Consider the following 18,430-nt stretch of genomic DNA (forward strand, 5'->3'; position numbering starts at 1 on the left):
AACCACTAAATTATGAAATTGCTAAATTGGGAATTGTATTTCAACCCAGAACAAAAAATGTGCTTTGACGGACACTAAATAACTTGCCCAGCAACAACAGTACAGCGGTAACGACAGATTTAGCGGGATATAAATTTGAGGCCTAGTATTTAGGCGCTGGGTGACCGGTATGGATTTAGTGACAGAATTAGACTGGGATATGGCCAAAAAATAACCACACTATTGCTGGTTAAATGCACTTGGTGACGGGCACAGCTTGCCCCTGATGTAGTATATGGCCAAAAAATGAACAGACTATTGCTGGTTAAATGCACTTGGTGTGACAGCTTCACCCTGATGTAGGCTTTAGCCAAAAAACAACCACACCATTGAGGGTTAAATGCACTTGGTCGCAGCACCGCACAAGACACAAAATGGCCGCCTATCACCCCAGAAAAAAGTGACTGACAAACGGTCTGGGCAGCCTAAAAACAGTGAGCAATCGAATAGCAGCAGTTCAATGATGCACAGCTGCAGATCGATCAATAATCAAGTCCTTTGGAGGAGTTAATCTGCCTAATCTCGCCCTACTGTCGCAGCCGCAACCTCTCCCTACGCTAATCAGAGCAGAGTGACGGGCGGCGCTATGTGACTCCAGCTTAAATAGAGGCTGGGTCACATGGTGCTCTGGCCAATCACAGCCATGCCAATAGTAGGCATGGCTGTGATGGCCTCTTGGGGCAAGTAGTATGACGCTTGTTGATTGGCTGCTTTGCAGCCTTTCAAAAAGCGCCAAGAAAGTGTCACAAAAGCGCCAAGAAAGCGACGAACACCGAACCCGAACCCGGACTTTTACGAAAATGTCCGGGTTCGGGTCCGTGTCATGGACACCCCAAAATTCGGTACGAACCCGAACTATACAGTTCGAGTTCGCTCATCCCTAGCCGGGACTCATCCGTGAACAGAACGCCTCGCCTTGTGCACACCTCATATGGAATATATACAGTATATGTATACAGAGAATTCCTTGGATATGGTAATACATATTTATTGTACATATATAAATAGGATAGTCAGGGAAAATTATAATATAAAAATATTTAGTAAAATCACTGATGACTGGAATGTTTGTCAATGGACATCTTTGTGTTTGGTGACCGTAGTGTAATATAACCTTGTTGTGGTTCCTAGGGTGAATAACTCCAATAAATCAATATAAATAATGTGTCAGCAAATAGATACAAGAGAAATGATATAGTTCACACTGACAACATAATAATCTGTGTGTAAGGGTATGAAAACCTACAAAGAAAAATTGAACAATAAGATCTCCTGGGTTTAGTGTGTAGGATAGAAAAAATGATAAAAAATACAAGACTTTCGTAAATATCAAGGTTAAAAATGATATTAAGCCACAATGGGGTCATGACTACTATGGTGGGACTGCATCCAACGGATCAGCGATGGTCACACTGTACTGTATTAGAAAATTGTGTTTCTTCCAGCAATACAAGAATTAGGAAACGCAGTAGTGAATTATAAATATAAAAAAACCGCAATGCGTTATATTTCATGCAGCGGATCAACGGTGAACAACTAAACTGTAATGAGCATTGTTTTGTCCAACAATAGTGAGAATTGTGTCTTGTCCAACAGTATTAGTATAAATGTTATAATTCCTCCAGTAGAACAGCGATAATAAAACCGCGCTGGGATATGCAGAGATTATATTTTATTCAGCAGATCTGCTCATCTTTGGTGGAATCTCAATAGCTATTGAGGTTAATTGCTCCCAAGTATGTCACTATATATCTTTCCTCCAGATAAACTACCATACAATGTATCGGTGTATGGGAACTTGCCCTATCCTCTGCCGGAGTCCATAATTATCCTCCAGCCACTTGAAATAAGTTGAATTCTTATATTTGCATCTGAAAGTTCAAACATAATACAAATAACAGACATTAAGTAATGGACCAGGTACCGACAACCCAGTGATGGAGCCATGGACCCCCGAGGTCCTATAGATACTTTTAGTAACCAGTTTGTCCAGTCTGCCCTACAAAACCAAACTCCATGGACAAAAAGTACCATCACAGTACCACCAATATGTCAGCCACAGTGCCCCGTAATGTCAGGGAGGGTTGTTTATCAGGCTCAGTACTTTCTATTGGACCTTCCTTATCAGGGCGATTACTCACCATAGAGATGAAGAAGCCAGTGTAACACCAGCCAAAGTGCCTCCATAATACCAGCCACACTGTCCCAAACACTACATCACAGGGTCCCCAAAATTACAGCCATGACATCCCCGTATCTACACTTATCTACATTACTACAGCCAGTGTCCATTACTACAGCCACAATGTCCCAATAACTACAGCCAGTGTCCATAACCACAGCGACACTGTCTGTATAACTACAACCTCACTGTCCACATAATCACAGCCACACAGTCCCGATAACTTTTGTACCACCACACAGTTCCCATAACTACAGCCACACAGTTCCCATAACTACAGCCACACAGTCCCCGTAACTACAGCCACAATGTTCCAATAACTACATCCAGTGTCCATAACTACAGCCAGACTGTCACTATAACTACAACCTCACTGTCCCCATAATCATAGCCACACAGGCCCCATAACTACAGCCACACTGTCCCCATAACTACAGCCACACAGTTCCTATAACTACAGCCACACTGTCCCAATAACTACAGCCACACAGTCCCCGTAACTACAGTCACAATGTTCCAATAACTACATCCAGTGTCCATAACTACAGCCAGACTGTCCCCATAACTACAACCTCACTGTCCCCATAATCATAGCCACACAGGCCCCATAACTACAGCCACACTGTCCCCATAACTACAGCCACACTGTCCCCATAACTACAGCCACTCTGACCCAATAACTACAGCCACACTGACCCAATAACTAGAGCCACACTGAACCAATAACTACAGCCACACTGAACCAATAACTACAGCCACACTGTCCCAATAACTACAGCCACACAGTCCCTGTAACTACAATCACAATGTCCCAATAACTACATCCAGTGTCCATAACTACAGCCAGACTGTCACCATACCTACAACCTCACTGCCCCCATAATCACAGCCACACAGGCCCCATAACTACAGCCACACTGACCCAATAACTAGAGCCACACTGTCCCCATAACTACAGCCACACTGACCCAATAACTAGAGCCACACTGTCCCAATAACTACAGCCACACTGTCCCCATAACTACAGCCACACTGTCCCAATAACTACAGCCACACAGTCCCTGTAACTACAGTCACAATGTCCAAATAACTACATCCGGTGTCCATAACTACAGCCATACTGTCTCCATAACTACAACCTCACTGTCCCCATAATCACAGCCACACAGTCCCCATAAGTACAGCCACACAGACACAACAACTATAGCCACACAGTCCCCATAACTACAGCCACACAGTCCCCATAACTACAGCCACACAGTCCCCATAACTACAGCCACACTGTCCCAATAACTACAGCCACACTGTCCCAATAACTACAGCCACACTATCTGAATAACTACAGCCACACAGTCCCCATAACTACAGTCACACTGTCCCCATAACTACAGCCACACAGTCCCCATAACTACAGCCTCACTGTTCCAGTAACTCCAGCCTTACTGTCCCGATAACTACAGCCACACAGTCCCCAAAACTACAGCCACACAGTCCCAATAACGAGAGTCCTACTTCCCCAATATTTACAGCCTCACTGTCCCGATAACTACAGCCACACAGTCCCCATAACTGCAACCGCACAGTCCCCCAAATTACAGTCAAACAGTCCGCATAACTATAAACACACCATTCCCATAACTACAGCCATGCCATCCCCACATCCAGTGACACTGTCCCCATAACTATGTACAACCAGTATGCATAAATACAGCCACAATGTTACCACAACTACAACCATATTGTGCCCATAACCACATTAACCACAGCACCTCCATTACATAAGTCACAGTACTTGTAGTGTATATCAAGAGGTTTTCCTGGAGTTTTATGCTGATGTTCTATCTTCAGGATAGGTCATCAGTATCTGATCGATGGGGGGCCGACACCCGGGACCTACACCAATCAGCTGCTGGAGAAGGCACCGGCTCTAGTAGTAATGTCGCAACCTTCTCTCTGCTCACTAAGCACAGCGCCGTACATTGTATAGTGGCCATGCCTGGTATCACAGCGCAGCCGCATTCACTCCTATGGGGCTGGGCTGCATCTAGGACATGTGACCGATGAACGTGATGTCACATGAAACTAGGAAAAGCTGGAGAAGGCCGTGGAGCTACTGCGAGCAACACTGCTTCAAACAGCTGATTGGCGGGGGTCCCGGGTGTTCGACCGCCACAATCAGATACTGAAGACCTATCTATGGGGTAGGTCATCAGTAAAAAAACACTTGGAAAACTCCTTTAAAAACGGTGTACTCATACCAGTCGTATACTGTAACTATCAGACTTGGTTAGTTTCTAGTTAAAATTTACCCTGCAGTAATATTCTGTATAAAATCTGTATAAAGTTTGCACCGGATGATAATCTGAGTACTGACCCATCCAGAAGTGTCACCCACCTCTCCAAAAACCTTGCATGCAATGTATTGTAAATCCCTTCTCCCTCTGCTAATACGCTGCTTGTGCAAGTGTCAGTCTTTGACTGCAGCTCTGGCATTCCATTCAGGAACCTGGAGTTCATGGACAGCTAAGTGCTTATGTACTGGATGGATATCATAAGCATCTTGCTATTGTCTCCCTGAGTTCTCACATGAAGAACTCCAAAATCCTAAAATAATGTTGCAATGATAAACCCAGGACCCATTTCCAGCTCAAGTCTAGGAAAACGTCTTTCAGTTCTCCCCCTAATGAGCAGATTGTAATCCTCAGGAGGAAGAAAATCCTCAGAAATAAAAGAAGACAAAAGCTGTTCCCAAAAATGATGCAAAATTACTATGTGCGTCCTGAGAGGGGCTGAAAACATGAGTATGGGGTCACAGCAGGAGAGGCAGGGTCTGGTTGTCACCTGTGCCTTACAGCAAGACCAGACCACACCGGATCCAGGTCGTAGCCTGTTGTAGGTCGCAATTTTGCAAGAGAGCTGTGTGCACAAAACGGGGAAACAAGATTTTCAATCAAAACTGTTCTGCAAAGTGGCTTCCTTTTAAAAAAAATCTAAATACATTAGGGCAAAATGTTTGCAAAAGTACAAATACACGTTGGGTTAAAAGTGTACCCCAGGGTTTCTGCTGCGGACATATTTATGCATTCATTCGATGGGGCTAGTCTTGGCATTTCCATCCAAAATAAGTGACGTTCCACTTATATCTGTGGCAAATTTGTTTCCGACGCAGACCCAGAAAACCATGTGAATACTTTTCAATGCATGTCCAATAGGGACAGGGGTTAAAAGATTAGAGGGAACAATGCCTACTACCTGCAGCCACCACAAGAGGGAGCATAGGAGCTTAATCTGCACTGTTTATACCTTAAAGAGGACCTTTCACCGATTATGACACTGTGAACTAAGCATACAGACATGGAGAGCGGCGCCCGGGGATCTCACTGCACTTACTATTATCCCTGGGCGCCGCTCCGTTCTCCCGCTATGCCCTCCGGTATCTCCGCTCACTAAGTTATAGTAGGCGGAGATTTCAGTCACTAAGTTACGGTGGGCGGAGTCTGCCTTTGTTCTGCTCTAGCGCTGGCCAATCGCAGAGCTCACAGCCTGGGGGGTTATTTTCTCCCAGGCTGTGAGCTCTGCAATGCGATTGGCCAGTGCTACAGCAAAACAAGGGCAGACTCCTCCTACCATAACTTTGTGACCGGAGATACGGGAGGGCCTAGCGGGAGAACGGAGCGGCGCCCGGGGATAATAGTAAGTGCAGTGAGATCCCCGGGCGCCGCTCTCCATGTCTGTATACTTAGTTCACAGTGTCATAATCGGTGAAAGGTCCTCTTTAAACTCAATGGTAACAATGTATGCATTTAGCTCTTCAGCTCCACCTAGTGTTGAGTTTAGTTAGCAGGAATTTATAAATTATATTGATGCATACTATATAAAGGGAAAAAGTCACCAGTTTTATGCTGGCCTATATTGTACTGTGACAAAGACCCCGATTCCAGTTCATTTTACATTAATTTGTTTTAATAACATCACTGCTGAATGGCTGCAGTTATGTCTGCCATAGACAGCTTTCTCTTGCTGCCCTCTGTGAAGCTGCTCCTCTATTATCTCTACATATCTCTATACAGATTTGCAGATCACCAATTTGACAAAGCTGAGTAACTAATTAAATGTGACATGAGGGTTGACGGACACAATTGTTTCCTAAAAACAGATACAAGTAAAAAATGGTTGAAAAGTATCTCTATGAAGAAATGTGCCAAGGATGTAAATTTACTGTGAAATATTTCTGGCGATATTTAAATCTGAGTAACAGACGTTGTTTCATCAAATCAAGGACGCAAATATTAGAGAAACCTATTGTGATATTTTCTTATATTTACCGAAGAATATCCCTCAGAAACTTTGAAAATAAATAATACTGCCTCTGATGTACTGTATAGGAATATACGAGTAGTTACTATAATACTGCTCCTATGTACAAGAATATAACTACTATAATACTGCCTCCTATGTACAAGAATATAACTACTATAATACTGCTCCTATGTACAAGAATATAACTACTATAATACTGCCTCCTATGTACAAGAATATAACTACTACAATACTGCTCCTAGGTACAAGAAAATAACTACTATAATACTGCTCCTATGTACAAGAATATAACTACTATAATACTGCTCCTATGTACAAGAATATGACTACTATAATATTGCTCCTATGTAAAAGAATATAACTACTATAATACTGCTCCTATGTACAAGAATATAATTACTATAATACTGCTCCTATGTACAAGAATATAACTACTATAATACTGCCTCCTATGTAAAAGAATATAACTACTATAATACTGCTCCTATGTACAAGAATATAACTACTATAATACTGCCTTCTATGTACAGGAATATAATTACTATAATACTGCTCCTATGTACAAGAATATAATTACTATAATACTGCTCCTATGTACAGGAATATAACTACTATAATACTGCTCCTATGTACAAGAATATAATTACTATAATACTGCTCCTATGTACAAGAATATGACTACTATAATACTTCTCCTATGTACAAGAATATGACTCCTATAATATTGCTCCTATGTAAAAGAATATAACTACTATAATACTGCCTCCTATGTACAAGAATATAATTACTATAATACTGCTCCTATGTACAAGAATATAACTACTATAATACTGCCTCCTATGTACAAGAATATGACTACTATAATACTGCTCCTATGTACAAGAATATGACTCCTATAATATTGCTCCTATGTAAAAGAATATAACTACTATAATACTGCTCCTATGTACAAGAATATAACTACTATAATACTGCCTCCTATGTAAAAGAATATAACTACTATAATACTGCCTCCTATGTACACGAATATAACTACTATAATACTGCCTCCTATGTACAAGAATATAACTACCATAATACTGCTCCTATGTACAGGAATATAACTACTATAATACTGCTCCTATGTACAAGAATATAACTACTATAATACTGCTCCTATGTACAATAATATAACTACTATAATACTGCTCCTATGTACAAGAATATAACTACTATAATACTGCTCCTATGTACAAGAATATAACTACTATAATACTGCTCATATGTACAATAATATAACTACTATAATACTGTCTCCTATGTACAGGAATATAACTACTATAATACTGCTCCTATGTACAAGAATAAATCTACTATAATACTGCTCCTATGTACAGGAATATAACTACTATAATACTGCTCCTATGTACAAGAATATAACTACTATAATACTGCTCCTATGTACAAGAATATAACTACTATAATACTGCCTCCTATGTACAAGAATATAACTACTATAATACTGCTCCTATGTACAAGAATATAACTGCTATAATACTGCTCCTATGTACAAGTATATAACTACTATAATACTGCTCCTATGTACAAGAATATAACTGCTATAATACTGCCTCCTATGTACAACAATATAACTACTATAATACTGCTCCTATGTACAAGTATATAACTACTATAATACTGCTCCTATGTACAAGAATATAACTACTATAATACTGTCTCCTATGTACAAGAATATAACTACTATAATACTGCCTCCTATGTACAAGAATATAACTGCTATAATACTGCCTCCTATGTACAACAATATAACTACTATAATACTGCTCCTATGTACAAGTATATAACTACTATAATACTGCTCCTATGTACAAGAATATAACTACTATAATACTGTCTCCTATGTACAAGAATATAACTACTATAATACTGCCTCCTATGTACAAGAATATAACTACTATAATACTGCTCCTATGTACAAGAATATAACTACTACAATACTGTCTCCTATGTACAAGAATATAACTATTATAATACTGCTCCTATGTACAAGAATATAACTGCTATGGGAGCCTGGCTGCCTAGCTGAATGGCTGCGTGCTGCTGAGCTCCTCAACCTTGTCGGCGATTTAACCCCCAAAATCAGCATACAGTTCAGCTCTGATGGGCAAGGTGGGCAAGGATCGATCTAAGGATCCAGTTGAATCGACTCCAGTCAAATCTAAACAGCCTGACATGGATCAATTCTTGAAAAAGCAACCGAAGCTTCGGTTGAATGAGACCCCTAAGATGGCGCCGGCAGCGGCCCTGCATTCCGACATAGAAGAAGACACAGATGGCGGCAGGGTCTCAGATGCCTCAACCTATAGATCAAAGAATCAAAGGGGCTCATTTACTAAAGCGGCACTACTGGATGTGCTGAATTCGGCACTTGCTCCGATCAAGAAAGACCTGTCTGAAATTAAAGAAGACCTCCGGAACATAGGCCACCGGGTGTCGGACCTGGAAAACGCACAGGAGGCTGCGCTCAAGAGAGAACAACAGACATACAGGGCGATCGGTTCTCACGCTGACCTGATTAATGAGGCACTCGTGCGGGTCGAAGATCAGGAGAATAGAAGTCGCCGGAAGAATTTGAGGATCCGTGGGATTCCTGAGGCGTATGCCAATGAAGCGCTTGACAAAGTGGCGCACGAGATCTTCACAGACCTGCTGGGACCGGAGAGAGCGGGCGGGATCGTCATTGAAAGAATCCACCGGGCACTTAGACCTAAGCCTAAGAACACCGAGCCCCCGCGTGATGTGATCTGCGGCCTCCTTAGTTTTGTAGACACCGCGGCACTCATGAGGGCAGGAAGAGAGAGGGAGCAGCTGCAATATGGAGGCGCGCCGGTCATGTTTTTTCAGGACCTGGCGCCGTCCACTCTTGCTAAGCGGCGCATTCTTAAGCCGCTTCTGGAAGCCCTTAGAGCTGCGGGCACCCCGTTCCGGTGGCTATACCCATTCGGAATCGCGGTACTTAAGAATGGTAGACAGATTTCCATTCGCTCACCAGGCGATTTAAAAGCAAGCTGGGCTCAGCTAGAGTTAACCCCGATGGAGATCCCCTCATGGATGCCGGCGGACATGAAGGAACCGCTGCTCCCGCCACCCCAGGCATCTGAATGGCGCCCTGTCCACAACAAGAAGTCGCCCAAAGCTAGGGCTGAAAACCCTATTTACCCGCTTACCTGAGCGGACGACTTGATGGTAGAATTGTTAAGTCTGATCTCTGCTCCTTTTGTAACGACAGGGACTCAAGGCCTTATAGGCTGAAGTTATGAAATCTTCCTGTTCCCTGCGGGTACTGGAGCTGATTCCTAGGCAGTCTAGTTCACCTGTTATGAAGAACATTGTTCTACTGTTATGCTGGGTCGCACACGTTTCCAGACTCAGTTTTCTTTGTAGTCCTGATCTTTGCCTACCTCTCTATTAATTAGCAGGGGTTAACCCGACGATATCCATGGGTTACTTCCCTGTTTTGTTTTGTTATCAGATGACCGTTCAATGGTCCTCTTTAGCTCTGCGAGACCCCCCGCCTGACGGACCCCGGCCGGTCGCCGCCATGAGAAAGGGTCGCATAGTCAGGTGCTCAGTAGAGCCCCTCATGCAATTTATATCTGCACTACTTATGTTGTACACCTTACCTGTGTGTCTCCCCTCTTCCCCTTGTGTGTCTCCCTCCCCCCTCCCACACCATCAGATGTCATATACTGCTTTTCCAGATGCTGACTGCTCATTTTCTATTCCAGAATGTCGTCTATTGTGATATCATCTTTTAATACCCGGGGAATGAACGAGCCTTGCAAGCGGTCCCAAATCCTGGCCCTCTTACAGAGGGATAAAGTGTCTATAGCATTCTTTCAGGAGACTCATTTCAAAGAGGGTAAGATCCCCAAATTACCCCCCAAACGGTTTTCCCAATGGTTCCACAGCACGTATAGTTCGGCTAGCAGGGGTGTCAGCATAGCGATCCACAAACAGCTCCCCTTTAAGCACTCTGCCGTCTCTGCAGACCCTGAGGGTCGTTACCTGTTTGTCAAGGGCACTATCGCTGACACTCCTGTTACCCTAGCAACTGTATATGCCCCCAACAGAGGGCAGGTTGCTTGGCTCGTTCAGACCCTTGGATTATTGTCTTCCTTTAAGGAGGGAATGGTCGTCCTAGGAGGTGACTTTAATGCTACCCTTGAACCTGCACTAGACGCCTCAAATGGGAAATCTGCCATTACACACACTCGCTTAAGACGCCTTAAACGTGCCTTACAGAAGCTGGGAGTCTTGGATGTTTGGCGCACCACAAACCCCACTGGTAGGGACTTTTCCTTTTACTCAGCAGCTAAATTGTCCTATCACAGGTTAGACTATTTATTCTTATCCAAATCCTTTGCTAATAGGGCTACCGGTTCTCACATAGGGAACATCACCCTGTCTGACCATGCCCCTGTATTCCTGAGTATTTCTCTGCAGGACCTCCCAAAGAGGGAATGGAATTGGCGCATAAACGAGACCGTCATATCGGACCCCTCCCATGCTGCTAAACTCTCCTCTATCATAACTGATTTCTTCACTGCTAACGCGTCAGGATCTGATGCACCCTCCCCTTCTATTATTTGGGAAACTCACAAAGCGGTCCTGAGAGGGGAACTAATAGCCTTAGGTGCCCATATTAAGAGACAACGAAGTCAAGCTATGGTGTCACTTCTCTCCCAGATTCAGGCTCTAGAGCTATCGCATAAAACCTCCCAGGCTCTTAGCTGCGCCGCAGAGCTCGCGGAAGCCCGTACTAAGCTCAAAAATCTAATGAATGTCACTTCAGCAAAACTCTTACTTAGAGCCAAATTCCGTTCTTATGCCCACGGAGATAGGGGAAACAGGTTAATGTCCGCCCTAGTGAAGAAGCAGAAAACTGATTCCTTTATCACTGCAGTCAAAGATGGTCAGGGAGTTCTTCATAAGAGTACTCCAGATATCGCAAAATCCTTTTGCGCCTTCTATAGTGACCTATATAATCTTAAAACACCGGATGGTCTCTCACCAGACCAACTAGGAGAAGCAACGGAGAAATTTCTCTCCTCCCTTCAGTTGCCTGCTATTACCCCAGCGCAGTCAGCCCAGCTTTTATCACCCATCACTGATACTGAAATTGGTAAGGTCCTCTCCTCCATACCTTCAGGGAAAAGCCCAGGCCCTGATGGTTTCACTATCTCCTACTACAAAACCTTTAAGCACATTTTAATCCCCCAGTTTAACATCCTATGTAACCACTTACTCCAGGGGGGTTCCCTCCCGCCCCAATCGCTATCTGCCCACATCACAGTGATACATAAAGAAAATAAGGATCCCCTAAACTGCGGGAGTTACCGTCCAATTTCGCTTTTGAATACAGACGTGAAGTGGTGGGCCAAGATTTTGGCTCAAAGGGTTCAGGCGGTTCTCCCTGGCATTATCAACGAAGAGCAGGTGGGATTCGTTTCTGGCAGACAGGGGAGTGAGAACACGGTCCGTGTCATACAACTGATCACACATGCCCGAAAGCACTCGATACCGCTAGCTCTACTTAGTACGGATGCCGAGAAGGCCTTCGACAGGATTAGCTGGCAATTCATGTCGCGAGCATTGTCGAAATTTGGTCTTCCGGATCAGTTTATCCAATCCATCTTCTCACTTTATTCGTTCCCTTCTGCCAGAATACGTATTAATGGAACACTGTCCCCATCCTTTCCCATCACTAATGGGACGAGACAAGGCTGCCCTCTCTCCCCTGCTCTCTTTGTTATTGTCATGGAGACCCTGCTGGCTAAGATCAGGCAGGACCCGGACATTTTAGGTATCACTTTGGGGTCGCAGACTCATCTGACGGCTGCTTTTGCGGACGATCTGCTGGTCATAACGTCCAATCCTTTAACCTCTTTTCCCAGACTTCAGGCCCTTTTTGAAGAATATGGAATGGTCTCAAACTTTAAGATTAATTATACTAAGTCACAAGCCCTTAATATCTCTTGTCCACCCTCTTTTATTGACACGCTTAAAAGCTCCACTGCCTTTTCGTGGGCCCCTAAGTCAATCCCATTTCTGGGTACTAACATTTCAGCAAAACCAGAGGAGCTCTTCGAGCTGAACCAGGGCCCTTTGCTTAAATCCATTAAATCTCATCTACACTCTCTAAAGCTCCCGTTTATCTCATGGATAGGACGGAAGAATTACCTCAAAGCTTTTATCGTCCCCAAACTGCTCTATCTCATCCAAACACTTCCTATCTGGCTACCCCATTCCTTCTTTGTGGAGGTCCGCAGAGTCTTCTCAGAATTCGTGTGGTCAGGCAAGTCCCCTAGACTGGCGTATGCCATCCTCACTCGGGAGAGAAGGTTGGGAGGCTTCGGCCTACCTGACATGTACCTCTATTATAGGGCGTCTATGCTAAATAGAGCTCTTAGTCTCCTATCTTGGCGCCCCCCCGGCCTTGTCTCCCGACTGGAATGCAATATGCTCTCATACAATGATAAACTAGTTCTTTGGGGCTTACGCAAATGCACCGCCAACAATAAGTTTGCCTCGCCCTTATGGACGGGCTTATTAACAGAGTGGTTCAAACTCTATAGCTCTTCTACCCTCCAGTTTCCTAGTCTGAACCTTCCTCTGCACCTGCTGCAGGCATATATTCATCCTACCACATCTAGGGCATCGGGAATTTGGGCATTACTGTCCGGCCTCAAACTACAAGACATCACGACTGAATCAGGTGCTCTAGACTGGAGCAAAATAGACGCGATCCCGAGTGTTCAGAGCGCCTCTTTCCTGTCGGTCATGGCTTTTAAAAAAGATTTGGCGTGCTTAGCAGCGCTTCCTAGGCCCACTACGGATCCCTCGTGGTTAGAAGGGAAACTCTCTAACACCACTCGCCCTAAGAGACCTCTCTCCACTTTTTACAAGGAGCTGCTCTCCTCCACGCCTCCAGATCTGTGGTACCTAGCAGCCTGGGAAAAAGAATTGTCCATAACACTATCGGAACCTGAGAAAGCGTTTATCCTCACACACTCGCACGGATTCAACCGCTGCATTACGATTCAAGCTAACTCTTATAAATTACTTACAAGATGGTACAAAACGCCTGAATTCCTTCACAAGCTTAATCCCGCTATCCCGGACAATTGCTGGAGGTGTGGAGGAGGTCCCGGTTCTTTATCCCACATCTGGTGGAGTTGCGAGAAAATCAAGCCTTTTTGGGTTGAAGTGGTGGCAGCTATTAATAAGATATGCAATACTCAGGTTAAGTTAGATGCAAAGCTTCTGTTACTATGGTGCCCTAATAGCACGCTTACCCCTTCAAAGTCAAGCCTACCCACCATGCTTATAACAGCGGCCCGACTACTGGTCCCTCTCCTCTGGAAGAATAACGCGGGCCCTTCGCAGGTGATGTGGACCGAGAAAATTGATCAATTATTCCGGTTTGAGGAGCTGGCCCACTGGGAAAGTCACTCTAGAGCGGCATTTCTCAAGATATGGTCCCCCTGGAAGCAATATCGCAAATTCTAGGCGGTGTCATGACAAACCTTATGTTGCATGATTGACATCTACCTGACCCTTTACCCCCCCTTCCCCTGTTCCATCTTTCCCTTGTCTTGTCGACCCCTCCCCCACCAGATATCTGTTTGCACAGGTTATTATTGTTGGAGTTATGTATGCCTTTGTTGGGATGTACTGTATATGCTGATTGAGCCTATACCCAGCTGCGTCTGGTACATGAGATGTATGTTCTTTTACATAACTATGTGCCTTTTTCAAATAAAAATAAATTTGACAAAGAATATAACTACTGTAATACTGCTCCTATGTACAAGAATATAACTACTATAATACTGCTCCTATGTACAAGAATATAACTACTATAATACTGCCTCCTATGTACAGGAATATAACTACTATAATACTGCCTCCTATGTACAAGAATATAACTACTATAATACTGCTCCTATGTACAAGAATATAACTACTATAATACTGTTCCTACGTATAAGAATATAACTACTATAATACTGCTCCTATGTACAAGAATATAACTACTATAATACTGCTCCTATGTACAAGAATATAACTACTATAATACTGCCCCCTATGTACAAGAATATAATTACTATAATACTGCCTCCTATGTACAGGAATATAACTACTATAATACTGCCTCCTATGTACAAAAATATAACTACTATAATACTGCCTCCTATGTACAAGAATATAACTACTATAATACTACCTCCAATGTACAAGAATATAACTACTATAATACTGCTCCTATATATGATAATATAACTAATATACCCTGTACTGTATGTATAAAATTAACTTGCTATGGAGATGTTTGTAATAAGGAATGAAGTTCCTTCTCCTATAGAGAATATGACCTGTATACAGTCGCAGTCTCCTCAGAGATCTCCACATTCGTGGAAACATTTGAGATTACTTTATTCTATGTATCATGCGTTAAAAGTTTAACTTGCGTCCTTCGTGTCAGTGAACTTTCCTTCCCCCGTGTACATGAGGAGTGGAACGTTCCAAACATTCTGCACTAATGAGGCTGTATCAGGAGGGCGAGTTACGTGAAGTTTCTCAATCCCCAGAATGCTCGGCCCAAAATATCAAAATGAATGTTAAATTTCTTTGAAGGTATGGATCGAGTTCATCGTTGTGTGCGCTCTTTCATCTCGCCGCTCTCTTGGGTCATGTGTCCTGTAGATTAAAGGCTTCAAAATGAGCAAAATGCAAAAATTAATTAAAACAAAGAAAACTTTGCATTTATTATTAATATCTGTGAGATCGTTCAAGTTCTTCTTTACAATCTGAGCTATGGCTTCATTTATTACTCTATAATCCGGCATAATGTGACCCAAGCTGCCAGATTATTGGAATTTTTTAATTAGCCCCCATAGCTTGTGTTGTCCTTATCCCACTCGCAAAAAATGTTTCTGAGCGGATTTTCCTGGTCCCTTGGTGCCACGGTGTCTCCCTAAGGACTGACCTCACAATTGCCTTGTATCCAGCAGGTTGGTCCCAGATCATAGTTCTCATGGTCACAAATTGGTTTTGAATCCTGGTTTTGTCGAGGGGATTGAGGTTCTTTGAGAACGGTTGTGCATGTGGCGAGCGTGCACTTGGTAGACACAGTCAGAGCCTTCATTATTGAAGGGGGTATTCCGGCCGGAAGTATTTATCACCTATCCAGTGGTGGTTGGACCACTGGGACCCCTCTTATCCTCTGTTTCCACTGGCTGTGGCTAGAAGCAGTTGGCAGGATGTCCACTTGGCCTTGACTTTTTTTCCAGCTCTTCGTAGCCAAGGTCTTGAGAGCAGTGGGTGTCCCGATGATTGGACCCCTTCCAGTCTAGCATTTATCCTTTACCCAGTGGATGGGCGATAAATGCTTTTTAGTGGAATACACCTTTAAGTCAATAAATAATATACCGTACATACTGTATAGTATATGGAGATGTTGCTACCAATCTGTACACGTAAAAGTCCGTTCCCATCACGTTCATGGCCTTTATTTGAAAAGGACACATTTTTACTAGATAACATTATGTGGAATAATGTAGTCCGCCACACTAACCTGTACCTTATTTCTTTTTTGAGTGGTAAAGTGCCGTATACAGACCAGACAGAGGCCAGAAGGACATTTGTTTTGCCTACATTGGATTAATGTAACCCTATAAACATATTTGGCATGTACATGTACCTCTGGAGCTTTCCTAGTGCAATGGTAAATGTCTATCACAAATATGATGTGAGCAAAGACTAATGTCGCCATATAGCACACATAGATAGTGCTGTCATACAAAATACACCTTTAATAGAACCACCATAACCAGCAGGGGACCCCCTTAAATAGTGCCAGAACATTTTGACCCCATAAGCATCCCCCCAACATGTGGACAATTGAGCAAACAAATGGCAGATTTACATTTCTGTATTTTCAGATTTAATTACAACTAAAGTAACTTGTACCTTTCCAGAGCACTTTCTCTTCTCTGGATGCATTACATCTGTCTCTAGGAACAAATCTCCACATTGTATCTGTCTCTAGGAATGACTATCCTCTGGATATATTGTATCTGTCTCTAGGAATGTCTCCTCTGTATACATTGTATCTGTCTCTACGAATAACTATCCTTTGGATACACTGTATCTGTCTCTAGGAATGACTCCTCTGGATACACTGTATCTGTCTCTAGGAATGACTCCTCTGGATACACTGTATCTGTCTCTAGGAATGACTCCTCTGGATACACTATCTGTCTGCTAGCAGAAGGACCCGGCTTCACACGGGTATATTTCATCTATTTCATTTAATGTTTGTGCATGTCATTAAAATATATCGACAGTATCCCCCATAGCAGTGACCTCCACAGTGCCTGCCCCTTTAACAGTGACCTCCACAGTGCCCGCCCCTTTAACAGTGACCGTCACAGTGCCCGCCCCCTTAACAGTAACCTCTACAGTGTCTGCCCCTTTAACAGTGACTTCCACAGTGCCCACCCCTTTTAGAGAGATCTACTCAGTGCCCACCCCTTAACAGTAACCTCCACAGTGCCCGCCCCTTTAACAGTAACCTCCACAGTGCCCGCCCCTTTAACAGTGACCTTCACAGTAAACGCCCCTTTAACACTTGCAAAAATACAGCGGCTCACCCCCTCACCGTATTTATAAGGTGCTCACCCTCAGGTCCCACCCTCAGGACCTCAGAAAACAAGAGGGGCTGTAAGCAATATGAAGGGGCACACTCAGAAGGGAAACACAAGATAGTAATGAATAATGGACTTTATTAGTCTAAAAGCAAACCCCTAAAAAATATATAAAAACATACATGTAGACACACATATACCTATGCAAATGATGTGAAACTACAATAGGGAGGAATTCTCATGGGTGTATTGAAGTCCCAAAATTCTGTGTATACAACAGCGTGCCAGCAATGTCCTATAAATATACGTGGATAAACGTGGATACTGCTCGTATACCGAAACCACAGTGCACAATGTTTATGCTGCGCTGGATTCCGTAGCGTGCAAGAGACACAACTGGTACCAAGTGTCAGCTAAATCCAAAGTGTTCACTCCACAGTGCAAGTGATTAGATATAACTTATGCTTGCTTCATAGATTCTGTATTGCTCGCAAACGAGCGCGGTCTAACCCGTCTTCACTGCTCTCTGCAGCGTTGTATCCAGGCTCACTCTGTATGCCAGGTTTGTCCACGCTCACTCTGTATGCCAGACGCGTTTCAGGGCCACTGAGGAAGGGGTGTTAGAAAGGGCCACTGAGGAAGGGGTGTTAGACCCTGAAACGCGTCTGGCATACAGAGTGAGCGTGGACAAAGAAAAAGGAAGCCTGGAACCAAAAGAAATAAGAAATAAAGTAAGAAAACCTGCTAGAATCCAAAAGCTGGAAGAGCAGTCGCCAAACAGTGACGTCATTAAAGCGTCTACTCGGTCCCCCGGACAACCAAGTTACGTGGGACGCCACGTACGGCCAGCACATCACGTAGCACTCTGTGAGTGCACGGCCGCCTGGATACAACGCTGCGGAGAGCAGTGAAGACGGGTAAGACCGCGCTCGTTTGCGAGCAATACAGAATCTATGAAGCAAGCATAAGTTATATCTAATCACTTGCACTGTGGAGTGAACACTTTGGATTTAGCTGACACTTGGTACCAGTTGTGTCTCTTGCACGCTACGGAATCCAGCGCAGCATAAACATTGTGCACTGTGGTTTCGGTATACGAGCAGTATCCACGTTTATCCACGTATATTTATAGGACATTGCTGGCACGCTGTTGTATACACAGAATTTTGGGACTTCA

Source organism: Bufo gargarizans, unplaced genomic scaffold, assembly GCF_014858855.1.
Source record: "Bufo gargarizans isolate SCDJY-AF-19 unplaced genomic scaffold, ASM1485885v1 original_scaffold_1085_pilon, whole genome shotgun sequence".
Classification (NCBI taxonomy): domain Eukaryota; kingdom Metazoa; phylum Chordata; class Amphibia; order Anura; family Bufonidae; genus Bufo; species Bufo gargarizans.